This window comes from Lagenorhynchus albirostris, chromosome 9 (genome assembly GCF_949774975.1).
Source record: "Lagenorhynchus albirostris chromosome 9, mLagAlb1.1, whole genome shotgun sequence".
Classification (NCBI taxonomy): domain Eukaryota; kingdom Metazoa; phylum Chordata; class Mammalia; order Artiodactyla; family Delphinidae; genus Lagenorhynchus; species Lagenorhynchus albirostris.
The window spans coordinates 104,487,682-104,506,531 of record NC_083103.1 but is presented as its reverse complement, the minus strand read 5'-3'; the positions used below and the strand labels follow the sequence as shown (position 1 = coordinate 104,506,531).

Here is an 18,850-nt window from a genome sequence, read left to right as displayed (position 1 = left end):
CATGATGGAAGGAGAATGCCAGTGCCAATTTGGATATCAAATTTTAGTAAAGCTGGATTTCTTTCTTTTTAGATAAAAGTTAAATAGAAATTGAAGAAAAAGGAAAAATATTGCCTCCCATACACCAGTGGAACCTCTTATGCACCCCATCTTTGGAGATGTGGACTGAACATGACCAGCAGCTAAAGCGGTCCGCGCAGAGCCTCTGCGGGGAAAGGGAGAGACAGGAAGAGGGGCTGGCGGTGGCAGCAGCCACGTGTAGGTTTTACCTGTGAGTCTGATCATAAGAGTCCCTGAGCGCGCTTGTTAACAAAAGAGACTCCCAGACTTTAGCCCAGACTTACCAAATCAGAATCTCAGAGTGGGATGTGGGTGGGTGCCTGGAACCTGTATTTTCATTTTGATAACCACTCCAGAAGTCTTGTAAATGGGCAAGTTTGGGAAACACACAAAAGGAGAATAAGCATGGGCTTTGGAGTTAGGCCAGAGCTCCATAATCACTCACCCTTTAATAGTTGTGGGCTTAGGGTGTGCCACTTAATCTCCCTGTGCCTCCAGGCCCTTAAGAAAAGGGGGTTAGTCATACCTCCTTGGTAGGGTAGCCACAAGGATTCAATGAGAGGATTCATGTAAAACACCCTGTACAATGTCCAGCACTTGGTAAATGGTCATCTTTTTTATGGACAGGCTTCTGGTGGAAGATGTGAGGCTTACATTTCCAACCTGCAAAACATTCATCCGTGAGGTTGAGATGAAGGGATGGTGCCTCAGTTCTCGTTTGTTCAGCATTCAGTCCCATTTTTCTGGTAGCAGTGACGGTTTTTTCTTAGAGAATCATCACCACCTTTTAGTGCCAGTTCATGTAGTTCAGGTTGATGGATCTGACCCTGCCCTTCACCTCCAGGGCTGAGTGTGATCAAGGCCTGGCCAATCAGCATACTCCTTTCCCCCTGGCCGCCATGACTGGTTCTGAATAAGGAGTATGACCCAAGTTGGTCCAGTGAAATGCCACCTTGGGACTTTTCACTAGAGCTGTGAGCCTGGAGCTGAGCTGCCAGCTGCCCGCTTGCCAGAGGAAGGGAGGGCCCACCTGAGAACGCAGCAACAGAGGAGAGAAAGGCTGAGATATGGGGAACATGGGACCAAAGCTCAAAGGAACCTGGAGCTCTGGAATCGAGACATGCTGAAGCAATTCCATCCTGGGAATTTTCAGTTACGTGAGCCAACAACTTTTTTTCACTTAAGACAGTTTGAGTTAAATTTTCTGTTACTTGCATTCAAAAGGGTTCTGACAATGAGTTTTAAGGCACTTCTTCTATTTTAGTCTTCAACTTACTGTATAATCATGTAAGCCCCTTTCTTGTCTGATACATTTCCTAACTTTATTAGGAAGAAGCAATCCCATGGCCTTAGCATTTAGACTTGATGGATAATGGAAATTGCTAAGGCATGATCACTCCCTGGGGATTAGACAACTCAAATCCTTTCCATCTAAATAGATTCTTTTCTCTCAGGGTGAGAAGGAGCTGATATTTAGGTAGGTCTCTGTTTTTGTTCTCCAAACTCTGAGAAAGGTTGCCGTTAAAGGGCAACACAACAATTAAAAGCTGTTGGATATAAGAATGACACGCTGGGTTGGTATGCAGTACTGTGCAGCTGAGATGATTGTTCTCAATTAATGGGCAAACATTACACAATTGTCTCTTTCAAGTCCAGAGTGCTAATATATAATACACAATCAGAGGGCATTGTACATCAGACTGTAACTCGTTAGCCAGGGCCAATTCTTTACCCCTTAGAAATAAAGTAGTCTGTTGTTCATGAAAGCCACAATTTGGAGTCTTTTAAATTTGCAGCTATAGACCAGGTGAAGGATTTCTATTTGGGAAGAATCCAGGTGGAATTGGGAACCGAAATTCCTGTTGCGAACTCATTATTAAGGCAAAATCAGTGTTGGTAGAATGGGGGTGGGAGGGAGGTGGGCTTTGATCTCCTGTGCCTCTCACCAGGAACCCCACTCAAGGACTCTTGGCCAGTCTGGCTGAGGCAGCATCTGTCCTGCTGAGGGACATCCCAGAATGGACATGTCCCTATGTGACTGCCCAGGGAATGCCAAATAGATTGGGTCATTTTATTCAAACCTGGGGGACTTGGCTGCCCAGGCACATGCTCTGTGGATGAACTCACTTTTGCTTTAGTCCACATGGCTGCCGAAGTCTGCAGCTCAGACAGCAAGGGAAAGAGGTGAGGAGAAGGCAGGAGGGAGATCAGAGAAATCTGTGGAAGAGGATTGAATTACTGTTGGATCACAGGGTGTGGGAGACTCTGGGACAGATTGATGGGAGAGCCTACCCGGCTGGCAGGGACCTGAGAACTGTCACAGATGGCTGTGCTGAGCCAGCTGCCTTGCTTGTATGTGCAGAGCACAAGCTAAATGGGAGCAAGACATCTTAACAGTTACCAAAACACCCAGCAGTATATCAGCCCACCTAACTGGAAAACAAAGCAGGCCTTTGGACTCCAAATCCCCCAGGCCAAAGCCATATCTACAATGTTATCCAGTGTCTTGCTTCACAGGGCATGTCTCTATCAGTCTTTCAACAAACACCTATTAAAAGCTTCTAAATGTCAGGGCTGGCTGTGCTAGGTGCTGGGGATGTGAAGGAAATATGCACAGTACTCCCCTCTAAGGGTCTCACCACCTAGTAAACAATTATAAAAAAGGGAAAAAATGCAGTAGGAGCTGGGGTAAAAGAGAGCACCAGTACTACAGGAAACAGGCACCAGCTTATGTTAAGTTGTTATGTAAAGCTAAAGAATTTGTATCTTCAAACATGCATGAACCACTCTTCAAATTCCACCCAACAGTTGTCTCTCATCCAATCCAGGCTCATACCTATGACCTCAGCATGGTAAAAATATCCCCCATGGCCCTTAAGGTCTAGTAATAATTTAATGTTTTGTTTTTCTCTGTATGTTCTCTGATGTGTTTTCATATCTCGGATGTCTTTCTTTTCAAGGGTGTTATTTACTCTGGTTGGTAGGATATGATATTAAAAGGTCAAGGCTTTAATTTTGTGGAACATTTAGCTTCATTTGGAAAGAGAATTAAGCCCGCACGATCAGAGGTTTACCCCTCAATCTAAGCCAGAGGCTTAGCAAATATGGACTGTGTCCTTGCTTACTGGGGCCAGAGCAAGAGACAAAGAGGTTCGCTCCATTCAAACCCATCGTCATTACCAGATACTATGGCATTGACAGGACACAGCCATTACGTGGTTTGGCAGCGTTACTGTGCTCATAAATAATGGTAAATATGAGCATGTGTGTGTGTGTGTGTGTGCGTGTGTGTGTGGGCATGTGCATGTGCCCATGTAACGTTTTGCAATCTCCTTGAGGGCAGTGATAATGGTAATTATTATGAACGGACAAGCATAACCCCAGATACTGACAAGGCACACTCCCTCATATCTCTCATGTCTGTGCTCAGCATCACCTCCTCAGAAAGCCCTTGCCTGATCACGACTAGAATGTAAAGTCACTGGGATTTTTGTCTATTTTGTTCACTGTCCACAAAATTAAAGACCTGAACTTTTAAAATGTCATATTCCACTGAGTACATTAAACAACACAGTCAAGAAGAAAGATGTCCTATATATAGGATGAATAAACAGCAAGGTCCTACTGTATAGCACAGGGAACTATATTCAATATCCTATAACAAACCATAATGGAAAAGAACCTGCAAAAGAATATATGTATGTAACTGCATCAATTTGCTATACAGCAGAAACTACCACAGCATTGTAAATCAACTCTACTTCAATAAAATAAGTTTAAAAAAAAAAGAAAGATGACCAAGACGTGAAAACAGAGAATCTACACGGTAAAGAACACAATCATTAAATTGTTGCTAGACCTGAATGTCCTGGGGATAGTATGACCCTGTTGAGGTCATGGATATGAAACTAATGGGACAAGAGAAAACCGTTGGACAGATATAAGGGAAGATGTGGCATCTGAAGAGTGGTTTATGTGGCTAAGGACAATCACGAAGTCTTTGGCTTCACACCACAACTTACATGAAATGGTGCTACCTTCTGGGTGCAGCTCCTAGAACAGTGCCTGCCACATAATAGCCACTCAGTAACTTCTTATTGAATGTCAAGCGCTCTTCAATGAAGTTTTTATTTGTTTCCTGCCATTTAATTTTGTAAAAAGGTAGTATGTTGACATAGTTCAACATTCATTTTAGTGTAAAAAGGTAACACAAGGCCTTGTTCTTACCCTATTCTCTGCCTGACTGGTTCCCACCCAGCAACCATGTCCTGTAACCATTTTTATTACTTTCCTTCCAGACTTTGTTTATGCAAATCAAATATAACTATATTTTTATTTTATTATGCAAAAGATAACATAGTATCTACTCTGATATTAACCTTGCTTTTTTTCATTCATATAATATATATTATTATTTATATATTATTTTCATATATATATTATATATATGATATATATATATATTATATATATTCAATATATATTATTTTCATAATATAAGTTGATGAATGGGTAATGTGGTATATTTATACAATAGAATATTATTCTACCATAAAAAAGAAGGAAATTCTGCCATTTGTGATAACATGGATGGACCTTGAGGGCATCATGCTAAGTGAAATGAGTCAGACAGGAAAGACAAATACTGCATGATCTCATTTATATGGGAAATCTAAAAAAAAAAATCGTACTCATAGAAACAGAGAAGAGGTTGGTGGTTGCTAGAGGCTGGGGGCAGGAGGGAGAAACTGGGGTGAAGGCAGTCAAAAGGTACAAACTTCTAGTTCTAAGATAAGTAAGTTCTAGAGATAGAACATATAGCATGGTGACTATAGTTAACAATACTGTATTGTACATCGGAAAGTTGCTAAGAGAGTAGATCTTAAAAGTTCCCATCACAAGAAAAAATAATTGTAACTATGTCAGGTGATGGATGTTAACTAAACCTATTGTAGTGATCATTTTGCAATACATATGTACATCAAATAATTATGTTGTACATCTTAAACTAATACAATGTTATGTCAGTTGTTTCTCAATAAAATGGAAGGGAAAGATATAAGTTGGAGATTCTTCAAGTTCAATTTGGTGTCTTCAATTTTTTTTTTTTTTTTTTTTACAGTTCCAGTCAATTCTACTGTTTAAATGTTCCACAGTTTATTAAACCAGCCCATGTGGATGGACACTTGTGTTGTTTCCAGTCTTTTGCTATTAAAAAACAAAAGCACTCTATACCATATAATAGTATAAATTCCCAGAGATAGGATTGCTAGGTCAAATAGTTTATGTCTTGGTAATTTTATATACATATTGCCAAATTGCCTTCCAAAGGGGTTATATAAATTTAAGTCCTCACCAGCAATGTAAAAAAAAAAAAAAAGTCTGTCTCCCCACCACCTTGCCAACAGAGTTTTATCAAACTTAGAATTTTGCTAATCTAGTAAGTAAAAAATAATACCTCAGTATGTTTTTTATTTGCATTTCTCTTGTGACACAGAGCACCTCTTTATTTCTATGAATGGATACTTCATACCTTTCTTATGTTTCTGTTAGGTTAATCGTCTTTGTATACTTGGCTTATAAGAAGCACATTACATATAGGGAGGTTAGCCCTTTCTCTGTAATGTGAGTTTCAAAATTTTTTTCCAGTAGTGTGTTGGTTAGTGTTTAGTAATGGTCTCTGGGGAAAATAAATCCTGGTTTATAGAATTTGCCAAGTTCCATGATGTAAATATTCCCACCACAGCCAATTTCAAGCTACCAACATATCACTAAATGTGGAGTTGGGGAGAAATGTGCAACACCAGGCCATTATGTAATATCTCCATGATACAGACACAACAGATGTAAATCACTCCAAGAGCATGGATGATAGCAAAATGTAGTTAAACAATTAGAGTGATGAGTCTTTGAGCATATATTACCTTTGTTTCATTCTTTATTTAATTATAAGTTTATATAACTTAATTTTAAATAATGGCTGTGGTTGACAACCAGCTTGCAAAATTTCTAAAATTTAATAATCAGCTCCTGTGAGCCAGTGCAGGCCATCTCCAACACCCCACTGCCTTTTATTCTATTTGTTTTCTGCCTTTTTTTTTAAATGATGTTTTTCATCATGCAAAGGTTTCATTCTGATGTAGTTTTATTTATCAGTCATATTATTTATGAGTTCAGAATATTAAGTAACGGTTAGGAAGACCTTCCCCATTCCAAGATTATAAGAGTTTTACCATGTTTTCTTCTGACACTTTTATGGTTTCACTTTTATGTTTAAATCTTCAATCCATTTAGAGGATATGCTAGTGTATGGTGGGAGGTGTGGCTCCTACATGCAGTGTTTCCATCCAGTTATCTCACAGGAGGTGTTGAATGGTCCGTCTTTTCCCACTGGTTTGTAAAGCCACCATTATATGATGTGGCTTTCTCGATTTTAATGAACGTGGTATTTATCATTATTTGAATGATGTTTTAATTATGATTATAGTTCATAAACAGCTTCCCTGTGTCTGCTCATTTGATTCTTTAACCTATAGTGGTAGGTTTGGTAGATTATAATAGCTACCATATTTTCATGCCCAGCATACTTTCCCATCCTCTGTCTCTTGAATCCTTTAGGGAACTCCCCCTTCATGCAATGTGATCCTGGAGAGACGGTCAATTATGGTACACTGGCCAAATACTGTGTTATATATGCGACCTAGGCTGGCCAATCCAAAAATCCCAACCCACGGTAATAGGCTAGGGTTTGGACATCTGACCTGAGCAAGGCAATATAATCTTCCTTGGGAATGATATTTGAAAAAGATTTTCTGTTGGAATTGTTAAGCTGGGAGATACGTTCTTTATATCTTCTTAACTGACACATAAATTAAAACTATCTGAGAAAAAGCCAAATAAAAACAAGCAGAGCTAAGAAATGGAGAGCCAAAAAGTTTTAAAGGCATCATTTGGGTCTTTGGATCCAGCCTTGCTCCAAAGCCAATGCCCTTGGACAACCAGGAATAAAAGCCTACAAATTCCTTTTTTTATTTTTAACTTACGTTCATGTGTTCAATATGGCTTCTTATAATTTGCAGTCAAAAGAGTTCTAACCCTCTTCAATAGATATTACTGTTCCCACATTACAGAGGAAGAAACAGAGGTTGGTAGAGGTTAAATTCAATCAGTGTTAACGTGCTTCCCACTCTTTGCTCTTACCTTCTGGGACCCGTCCTTCCAGCACTGGCAGCTCCTCTCTTTGTGTATTGTATCCTGAAGATTTTCTGGTGATGACTGGGAAGAAAGGCCATATTAATGTATGGAGGCTGCTTACTATCTTCTAAAACAGTTAAGATTCTAAATTAGATCTGTTCTATTCCTCCTCATCAGACTTTCTTTTCCTGTAGCAAGGTGAAAATCTCCCTGACCTGACTTCTCAATATGATCAAAGTTTTGGCTTTATCCTTGGTATCTTTGGCTGGAAAGGTATAAAAGCTCATTATCCAATGATGTCACATTCAAATCAGCCTCAGAGTGTCTTTTCATATTGCGAGGAGAAATTTGATTTTCTAAAGTCCCTTTATAATTGGGAATTTCTTTATACTATCTGGAGTAGAGTATACCTCAAAAACATTCTGAGTTAGAACCAGGTCCTCTAAGAATTCTCCTTCCTATGGAACAGCTAATACTTAGAGCTTCACAATTAGAAATGTTATACAGACTTCTGTTAAAATGCAAACAGCCCCTGGACAGGTTTACACTCGAGTCTTTTGGCTATGTGCACTTTAATGTGAATTCATTTAGCAGATTGGAACATATTTTCACTGAGGTAGTAGGAGGCAAAGGAGGACAAGTAGGCAGAGAAGAAAAAGGAGAGGAGAGGCAGGGGATACTAATGATAGGAGAAAGAGTGAAGAAATGGAGAGGTTAAGACAATTACTAAAGGCTTTCCTCCCAAGTCACTTCTGAGATAGAGCTGTGAACCACAGTCAGGGTTAGGACAAGCTGATATGACAGCTACCATTAGGAATGAATTGAATTAGATTCTCTGAGCTCTGAGGGGAGGATCTAATTCAGCACTGGAACCAGCCATATCATTATCTTCACATTTTCTTCTACTTGGTCATTTTTGGCATCGCTCAAGACCCTTCATGAGCTGGAATTAATATGCATCCAGAAATCAGACCCAACCATTTGTAGCATGTAACTGCAGCTGTCCCACACTGTCAGCAAGCACCAACTCCCTGAGCAATTTACTACCTGGACAGAAGTTCATTTCATAAGCTTATCTGTTCTCAACTGTCATCCAATAACCTAGTGGATTCCTCATCTATAAAATTTCAACTCTCCAAGCAAGTTCCTGTTCCAAGCCTCCTTACAGTGGCTCAGAGCGTCTTTGCTCCACCATTTTTTAGTAACTACACACACCTTCACTTAGGTTACATGCCAAGTGCTCTGATGCTCTTTGGTGAAAGTCCAAGTGAAGGCAAAACTAGGTTAAAGAAAAGACTTCAGCAAAATGGCAGCCTAGGAAGCTCCAAGTTTTCATTCCCCAACAGAAATGTTTTTTAGAAAGGCAGAAACTGTCTGAACCAATCTTACTGGAGCTCTGGAAAACACTCAAAGTTTTGAGCCACCAAACAAATACCCAATCAAGAAAAAGCCATCTTGGGGCTTCCCTGGTGGCACAGTGGTTAAGAATCCGCCTGCCAATGCAGGGGACACAGGTTCAAGCCCTGGTCTGGGAAGATCCCACATGCCGCGGAGCAACTAAGCCCATGCGCCACAACTACTGAGCCTGCGCTCTAGAGCCTGGGAGCTACAACTACTGAAGCCCGCGGGCCTAGAGCCCATGCTCTGCAATAAGAGAAGCCACCACAGTGAGAAGCCCGTGCACCGCAAGAAAAAGTAGCCCCCAATCGCCGCAACTAGAGAAAGCGCGCACGCAGCAACGAAGACCCAATGCAGCCAAAGATAAGATAAATGTAAAAAAAGAAAAGAAAAGAAAAAGCCATCTTCAAAACAGCAGGAAAGTTCTGTGGCATTTTTAGTTACATTTACTCCACCCTTCCCCAGCATGGCAGTGGTTTTGGTCTTGAAGTGGTGGCAACCTGGTTTCCAGTATCATTCCTCAAACTAGAAGAAGCAGAGCAGAAATTATTTGCAAATTATTGTGTACATTTAAACTGTCCGGTCGATACCTGAAGGACTGACACAAGAGCCTGTCTCTGTTATGTCTAACTCAGAAATCAGGTGGTAAAAGTGGTGGACACTACTCATAAAACTTGCAAATGACAATAGCCCCACAGACTCCTGGAGCAAGAAATTATAGGTGGAAACATACAATAGACCTTCTAAGGTGCAGAGGACAATCTGGGGTAAGACTGGGAATCTAGGACATTTGAAAGCAGTCAAAAATATGGGGGGATTTAGGAAGCCATATGCACACCCAGGCAAGATGCGTGCTCAGAAAATTGCTGAGAAGACCTGAAGATTTTACCTGACTGATTGCTAGCCTCAGAACTAGCCTAGCTAAGTACTGAAGGAATGCCCTAGTACAGAGCCAATCTGCAAACACTGGAAGAGTTCCTGGCACTCAAGAAAATTTCTATCAAAACATCTGATTTTGAGCTGAATGTGAGCTAAAGGAACAGAGACTTCAGTGATCACATGTGACCAGCAATAGCCTCTGCAAAAATAGTTAGGAAATCACTCAAAACAAACAGACTATTACAGCCTTCAACAACAATAACAACAACAAAACCAGCAAACCCTGGGAAAGGGGAAGAATGTGATTTCCAGAGTCATCATATATATATATTTGGCCATGCCCCTGACATATGGGATATTAGTTCCCCATCCAGGGACTGAACCTGCACCCCTGCAGTGGAAGCATGGAGTCTTAACCACTGGACCACCAGGGAGGTCCCCAGAGTTACCATATTATAGTAGTTAAATATCCAATTTTAAGCAAAAGAAGATTGCAAGGCATAGACAGAAATGGGCAAACATTCAAAGGAACAAAATCAATTCACAGAAACCATTCCTGAGGAAGCCCAGACATCAGACTTACTAGATAAAACTTAAATATGCTCAAAGACCTAAAGGAAAACATGGATAAGGAACTAATGGAAACCAGGAAAAATCATTTATAGATAAAATGAGAATATCAACAGAAATTATAAAAAGGAACCAAACAGAAATTGTGGAGCTGAAAATTACAATAATTGAAATGAAAATTTCACTGGAGGGATTCAACAGCAGATGTGAGCAAAGAGAAGAAAGAATCAGCAAGCTTGAAAATAAGACAATCAAAATCATAGAGTCTGAGGTGCAGAAACAAAAACAATGAAGAAAAGTGAACTAAGGGATCATGAAGTATACCAACATACCCATTATGAGAGTCCCAGAAGAGACAAGAGGGGGGTGGAGATTATTTGAAGAAATAATGGCAAAATATCTTAACTTTGATGAAATAAATAAACCTACAACTGTAAGAAGCCTGATGGACTCCAAATAGGATAAATTCAAAAAGACCCAACCAAGACATATAAACAAACTGTCCAAAGATAAAGAGAGAGTCTTAAAAGCAGCAAGAGAAAAGTAAATCATCATCACGTACTAGGGATTCTCAATAACAATATCAGCCAATTTTTCACAACAAACCCTGGAGGCCAGAAAGACATGGGATAAAATCTTTAAAGTACTGAAAGATAAACCTGTCAACCAAGAATTCTATAGCTGGCAAAACTTGCCTTCAAAGATAAACGAAGGGCTTCCCTGGTGGCGCAGTGGTTGAGAGTCCGCCTGCTGATGCAGGGGACGTGGGTTCGTGCCCCAGTCTGGGAGGATCCCACATGCTGTGGAGTGGCTGCCTGTGCTCCGCAACGGGAAAAGCCACAGCAGTGAGAGGCCCGTGTACTGCAAAAACAAATAAATAAATAAATAAAAATTAAAATTAAAAATATAAACGAAAAATTAAGACATTCCTAGATAAACAAAAGCTGAGGAAACTGATTACCACTAGGTTGCCCTACCAGAAATGCTAAAGGGAGTCCTTCAGGTTAAAATGAAAGGATGTTATTCAGTAACTTGAAGTTGTATGAAGAAACCAAGGTCTCTGATAAAGTGTTTAAAAGAAAAAATGCATAAAGAATAATTACAGAGCTATGTTATTGGGCACTGTTATGGGTGGTATTATGTCCCCCCCACCACCACCAATTAATAGTTGAAGTCCTAACCCTCAGTACCTCAGAATGTGATCTTATTTGGACATAAGGTCATTGCAGATATAATTAGTTAAGATGAGGTCATACTGGAATGGGTGGACCCCTAATCCAATATGACTGCTGTCCTTATAAAAAGGGGAAATTTGAGACAGGCATACGGGGAGAATGCTATAGGAAGATGAAGGCAGAGATCAGGGTGATGTTTCTACGAGCCAAGGAACAACAAAGATTTTCAAGAGACCACCTGAAGCTAAGTAAGAGGCATGGAACAGATTCTCTCTCACAGCCTCAAAAGATAGCAACTTGCTGACATGTTGATCTAAGACTTCTAGCCTCCATACCTGTGAGACAATAAATTTCTCTTATTTAAGTGATCCAATTTGTGATAATTTTTTAGAGTAGCATTAGGAAACTATTATAGGCACATAATACATAAAGATGTAATTTGTGACATCAATAACATAAAGTGGCAGGGGAAGACAGAGCTATATAGGAGTAGAGTTTTTGTACGCAGTTGAAATTAAGCTGGTGTCAGTTCAAATTAGGTTGTTATAAATTTAGGATGTTAAATGTGATCATGATTATAGCCACAAAAATATAGCTAGAGAATATATACAAAAGGAAATGAGAAGGGAATCAAAATGTGTGACTACAAAAAAATCAACAAAACACAGAAGAAAGCAATAATGGAGTAAATGAGGAACGAAAAAGCTAACAGACATACAAAAACCAAATAGCAAAATGATGGAAATAAGTCCTTCATTATCAGTAACTGCTTTAGATGTAAATGGATTAAACTCTTCAATCAAAAGGCAAAGACTGGCAGAACTGATTTAAAAACACAATCCAACTATATAATGTCTAAAACAGATTCACTTTATATCCAAAAACACAAAAGGGCTGAAAGTGAAAGGGTGGAAGAAGATATCCCATGCAAACAATAATCCAAAGAGTGCCAGGGCGGCTATACTAGTTAGACAAAATAGACATTAAGTCAAAGACTGTTACAAGAGACAAATAAGGACTATCTAAGATATTATATATCTATAAAAGGATCAATTCATCAGGAAGATATAATAATTATAAGCATAGATACACCAAACAGCAGAGCCAAAGACTATATGCAGAAAACCTTGACAGAATTGAAAGGAGAAATAGTCCTTCAAAAATAGTTGGACACTACAAACCCTACCTTCAGTAATGAACAGAACAACCAGACATAAGATTAATAAGGAATAGAGGGCTTAAACAACACCATAAACTAAATATATATGTATATATATACATATATATGCAGAAAACTCTAGGAACAACAGAATACACACTTTTCTCAAGTGCACATGGAACATTCTCCAAGATAGACCATATGTTAGATGACAAAACAATTCTTAATAAATTTAAAAAGATTTAAGTCATGCAGAGTACCTTCCTATCAAAATAGAAGGGAAATTAGAAAATTCAAAAATATGTGGAAATTAAACAACATACTCTTAAATATCCAAACGGTTAAAGAAGAGAAATTAGAAATTAGAAAATACCTTGATAAAAATGAGAATGAAAACACAACATATCAAAATTTGTGGGATGCAGAAAAAGTAGTATTAAAAGGAAATTTTGGGCTTCCCTGGTGGCGCAGTGGTTGAGAGTCTGCCTGCCAATGCAGGGGACATGGGTTCGTGCCCCGGTCCGGGAGGATCCCACATGCCGCAGAGCAGCTGGGCCCATGAGCCATGGCTGCTGAGCCTGTGTGTCCAGAGCCTATGCTCCTCAATGGGAGAGGCCACAACAGTGAGAGGCCCATGTACCACAAAAAAAAAAAAAAAAAGGGAAATTTGCAGCCGTAAAAATTTACATTAAAAAAAGGAGAAAGATCTCAAATCAATAACCTAACTTACACCTTAAGAGAACTAGAAAAGACAAACAGGGACGCTCAACACCAACAGACAGAAGGAAATAATAAAGATTAGAGTGGAGAAAAATAGAGAATAAAAAAAAATAGAGAAAATCACCAAAACTAAAAGTTGATGTTTTGAAAAAAATCAGTAAAGTTGACAACTCTTTAGCTAGATTGGATAAGAAAAAAAAGAGAAAACTCAAATTACTAAATAAGGTTGGGGGGAAAGGACATTACTATTTACTTTACAGAGATAAAAAGGATTATAAGAGAATACTATGAATAATTGTATGCCAACACACTGGATAATCTAGATAAAGTGGACAAATTCCTAGAAACATACAACCTACCAAAACTGACTCATGAAGAAAGAGAAAATCTGAATAGATCTATAATTAGTAAGAAGATTGAATCAGTAATCAAAATCTCTCAACAAAGAGGCCTTCCCTGGTGCCACAGTGGTTAAGAATCCACCTGCCAGTTCAAGGGACGCGGGTTTGAGCCCTGATCCGGGAAGATCCCACATGCTGCAGAGCAACTAAGTCCATGCGCCACAACTACTGAGCCTGTGCTCTAAGGCCCATGAGCCACAACTACTGAGCCTGTGTGCCACAACTACTGAAGCCCATGTGCCTAGAGCCCGTGCTCCGCAACAAGAGAAGCCACTGCAATGAGAAGCCTGTGCACCACAACAAAGACCCAATTAAGACCCAATGAAGACCCAGTGCAGCCAAAAATAAAAATAAGTGAAATAATACAGGTACAAAAGGACAGATACCATATAATTCCACTTACATGAGTTACCAAGAATAGGCAAATTCACAGAAACAGAAAGTAGATTAGAGGTGACCAAGTGCTGTGGGGAAGGTAGAATGGGCATTATTGTTTAATGTGTACAGTTTCTGTTTGGGATAATGAAGGAGTTCTGGAAAGGGTTAGTGGTAATGGTTGCACAACAATTTAAATGTACTTAGTGTCACTGAATTTTATACTTTAAAATGGTTAAAATGGTAAATTTCATGTTATATATTTTACAATAAATTTTTTAAACTATATTGAAGATAAAATGTGTTTTCATAGCCCTCTCGAACCACCCATTGTCATTTGATCTTTTCCCCTTATTCAACCAAATGTATTGATTGCTAACCAGATGTCAGCTCTCCGATAGGTTCTCAGCTTTCAAAGATACACAGAATAGTCTCCGTCATAAAGGGCTTTATAATCTGCTTGGAAAGGCATGAAAGTAAATCTAACAGACAAAACTGGGTGATAAGTACCATGATATTGGTAAGCATAGGGAATTTAGGAAGCACATAGGTATGAGCATTTAGCTCAGGTAGGAAATATCTGGAAACACTTTCCGAAGATGTTAGTGACTGAGCTGAGTCTCAACATATAGGAGTGGCTAACTCCTGGCTAGGAGAAAGGGGATAAGTTTCTCAGGCAAGAGGAGCAATATGTAAAAAGACACAAACAGTAAAGAGAAAATGAGCATATTGGGGAAATGGGATAATATATGATATGAAATTGGCGGGGGTGGGGTGGAGAGAGGAGGGTGAATATTGAAGAGTTGGACAGGGTTCAGAAAGTGCATACCTTATATAATATGGGAGTTTGTACTTTATCCTAAGGGCAATGAGTAGCCATTGTATAAGGTTTCAGAAAGAGGAATCATGTGATCAGTTATGTCTCTAAAAGAGACCTTCCTGGCTACACCAAGACAATGGACAGATGAGGGGCTCGACTCCAGGCATACAAGTGAGAACTGATAAAGGGCCTGAATAAGGCACTAGCAACGCCCATGGAGACTGGTAGCCAGAGTTGAGAAATGTTCATGATAACAACTCAGAAGACTAGTTATTGGTTGGATGTGAGTGATGGGAAGACTCTTGGGTTTCTAGCTTGGGAAATTTGGTGAGAGGTAGTATGGTTCACTGAAACGAGAAACTCAGAAGAAACAGGTCCAGGGCAAGAGGGATCATTTCTGTTCAGAAATGTTGCACCTGTGGGGTAGAAACAGATGGCTATTTAAGTGTGGAGTTCAGGAAAAATGCTTGATGTACAGATGTAAATTGGAGAGCCCACTGAATAGAAAGGAGAATTTGCCTTAAAGGAACCGATGTCTAAACATACAATCACATTATAGAAGGAACTATACTCCTTCCATCCACCACAGGGTAATTCAAGGAAAGGAGCAGTTCCCCTGTGTGACATCAAAATCAAACTATATGGGCAGTCACCCACTCAACCTTGTATGTAATAAGGCTTATGAGAATAAACTGATTATCAGTAAACCTGGGAGCTTGCCAAACTGGTTTCTATTTTGAAGCAAAGAGGACTTCTAACATATATCTTGTGCATGGCAAATCAAATCTTAAATCCATATTTGAGATCAATCCTTTGGGAATCTTGTCAACAACCAGAAATGGGTAGCTATCAAACAAAAACAAAACAAAACAAAAATAAAACAAGTGTTACTATGCTCTATTCTTTTTTTTAATGGGCATTCAGCCGTTTTTTCCCATAACTGTTCTTCTTTCCTTCTAGTGCTGACAGAAATTCTTCTTCCTAGCAGGTAGATTCTATCTGCAGAATTCCTAAAAAAACTGGATCACATCATATATGGGAGAGGAAGACCAGGCTTTAGAGTAAGAAAATCCTGAGTGTGAATTCCATTCCACCATTTACAACATCACGGACAAATTTATTTATTCACTCATCCATTCATGCAACAGACAGGTATAGAGCACATTCTATATGATAGGTCCTGTCCTAAATACATATATTTAATACTGAGCTGAAAGTTCTTGTTCATAGACCAATGAGGGAGCAGACATACAATCACAGAATTACAGAATAAGGTAATTTCTAGAAAATTGGGGAACACGGTACACCTAACTCTGCTTTTTAGGAAAGCTTTACTGAGACTTGAAGGAGGAGAAGGTGTTTGGCAGATAGGAGAGGTGGTAAGAACTATGAAAGATTAAAGGACCCTGGAGAGATGGGAAATAGAGGGGGAGGAGATTCCTGGTGGAAGGAACTACAAGACCAAAGTCAAGGAGGCATTAGAAAGCAAAACGCTGGGTTCTAAGAGCTTCAGGTCATTTTTATAGGGTAGGCACATGAATGATACAGACAGGTGTAAGCTTCCATGTGTAAGCTGGGGCCACATCATGCACATTCTGCTGTCTTTGTCGCCTAGAGGCACCATTGAGGCATCCTCCTTCCTCTCCACTTAGACTGAAGAAATACTACTCTTTGGGGTACATACTGCTTTTTCATACTATTGCTGTCTCACACTCTGCTTCGGAAACTCCCACTCATTATTTGGGGACTTTGACATTGTGTTCATAAGCTCCTCTAAATTCTGTAGCGCCCTGTATTACTCGGGGGTTCTCCAGAGAAACAGAGAGAGAGAGATTGATCTTAAAGTTCGTAAACGAACTTTTTGGCCAACCCAATACAATGTTGTGTTAGTTTCAGGTGTATAGCAAAGTGATTTAGTTATACATATACACGTATATATTCTTTTTCAGATTCTTTTCCCTTATAGATTATTACAAAATATTGAGTATAGTTCCCTATGCTATACAGTAGGTCCTTGTTGTTTATCTATTATATATATGTATTACTGTGTATATGGTAATTGCAAACTCCTAATTTATACCCCCCTTCCCCTTCAGTAACCATAAGTTTATTTTCTATGCCTGTGGGTCTATTTGTTTTGTATATGTTTATTTGTATCATTTTTATTTTAGATTCCACATATAAGCAATATCATATGATATTTGTCTTTCTATGTCTGACTTACTTCACTTAGTATGATAATCACTAGGTCCATCCATGTTACTGCAAATGGCATTATTTCATTCTTTTTATGGCTGAGTAATATTCCAGTGTGTATATATATATATATATATATATACTGCATCTTCTTTATCTAGTCATCTGTCAATGGACATTTAGGCTGCTTTCATGTCTTGGCTATTGTAAATAGTGCTGCAGTGAACATTGGGGTGCATGTCTTTTCAGTTATGGTTTTCTCTGAATATATGCCCAGGAGTGGGATTGCTCAATTTTTTAGTTTTTTAAGGCACCTCCATACTGTTCTCCATAGTGGCTGTACCAGTTTACATTCTCACAAACAGTGTAGGAGGATTCCTTTTTCTCCACACCCTCTCCAGCATTTATTTGTAGACTTTTTGATGATGGCCATTCTGACCAGTGTGAGGTGATAACTCATTGTAGTTTTGATTTGCCTTTCTCTAATAACTAGCAAGGTTCAGCATATTTTCATGTGCCTTTGGCTATCTGTATGTCTTATGTGGAGATGTCTATTTAGATCTTCTGTCTATTTTTTGACTGGGTTGTTTGGTTTTTTGATATTGAGCTGTATGAACTATTTGTATATTTTGGAGATTAATCTCTTCTTGGTTGCATCATCTGCAAATATTTTTTCCCATTCTGTAGGTTGTCTTTTTTTTTTTTTTTGCAAAAGATTTTCAGTTTATTATCGCTAGGTAAATATCACACTAAAAAACAAGCTCCTCTTCCTCCCCCCCACCACCCCCGTAGGTTGTCTTTTTGTTTTGTTTATGGTTTCCTTTGCTGTGCAAAAGCTTTTAAGTTTAATTAGGTCCCATTGATTTATTTTTGTTTTTATTTCCACTACTCTAGGAGATGGATCCAAAAAGATATTGCTGTGACTCATGTCAAAGAGTGTTCTGCCGATGTTTCCCTCTAGGAGTTTTATGGTATCCAGTCTTACATTTAGGTCTTTAATCCATTTTGAGTTTGTTTCTGTGTGTGGGGTAAGAAAATGTTCTAATTTCATTCTTTTACATGTATTTGTCCACTTTTCCCAGTACCACTTATTGAAGAGCCTGTCTTTTCTCCATTGTATATTCTTGCCTCCTTTGTCGTAAATTAACTGACCATAGAGATTTCAAACTATCTAGATATATCAGGCAGGAGTCCAGCAGGAAATAGAATTCAATGAGATGGATTTTGTGAAAGAACTACCTTTAGAAGTACTGTTGGGTTTAAGGGAACAAACAAGAGATGCCAAGGTACCTGTCAAGAACTGTTAGGGATCTGAGATTTTACCCTGTTTGAAAGCTAATGAGATAGCCTGTTACAGCTTCATGGGCAGTGATTGAAGACATGACACTCCTGGATCAAAGATGAAGGATAGTTGGCTACACATAGCAATAACAGTAGCCAGAGCATCAGCATTTTTGTTTTGGTTATCTAAGCCTCACCTCCCCCAGAGTGACACAAAGGGGGCCAGATAACAACTGTACATGTGATGGGTTGAATTACAGGCCAGGAAACCCTGAGTTTAGGAAATGCAATCTTTTATAATGGGCAGTAGGCATGTCTGCCCTTTGCTTCAGAAGGAGACGTTATCTTCATCACACTGGACAGTGAATATGACTGCCTTTTGCTCCAGAGAGAGACACTGTCTTCACTTTCCAAGGCTATTCGGTATACAAACATCCTTGAAAAGATCATCAGCAACAAACGGCATTTAGTACCTTACTCACAAGATGTACAAAAACATGAGACCCGTGGAGAATTATCTCCTGATATTACCTAGAAATCAGTGGGGTAAAAATCTGTTATTCATAGGGTCAAAATTCAAGAAGAGAGTTATCTGAGCCCAGTGAGAGCTGGATCCATGGAA

General features: G+C 39.1%; 1 long non-coding RNA gene across 2 annotated transcripts in view; it reads right to left on the bottom strand.

Annotated features, from left to right (window-relative positions):
- Nucleotides 1-18,850, bottom strand: part of LOC132526442 (uncharacterized) — a 58,736-nt gene that overhangs the window by 15,268 nt on the left and 24,618 nt on the right. The window contains exons 4-5 of one of the 2 annotated variants that reach the window (XR_009542573.1): nucleotides 7,261-7,335; nucleotides 513-723 (exon numbers count right to left, since the gene is read on the bottom strand). This is a non-coding gene — a long non-coding RNA (uncharacterized LOC132526442). Of the gene's footprint in view, nucleotides 1-512; nucleotides 724-7,260; nucleotides 7,336-18,850 lie in introns of those variants that run through there. The other variant, XR_009542572.1, reaches the window with a different exon arrangement.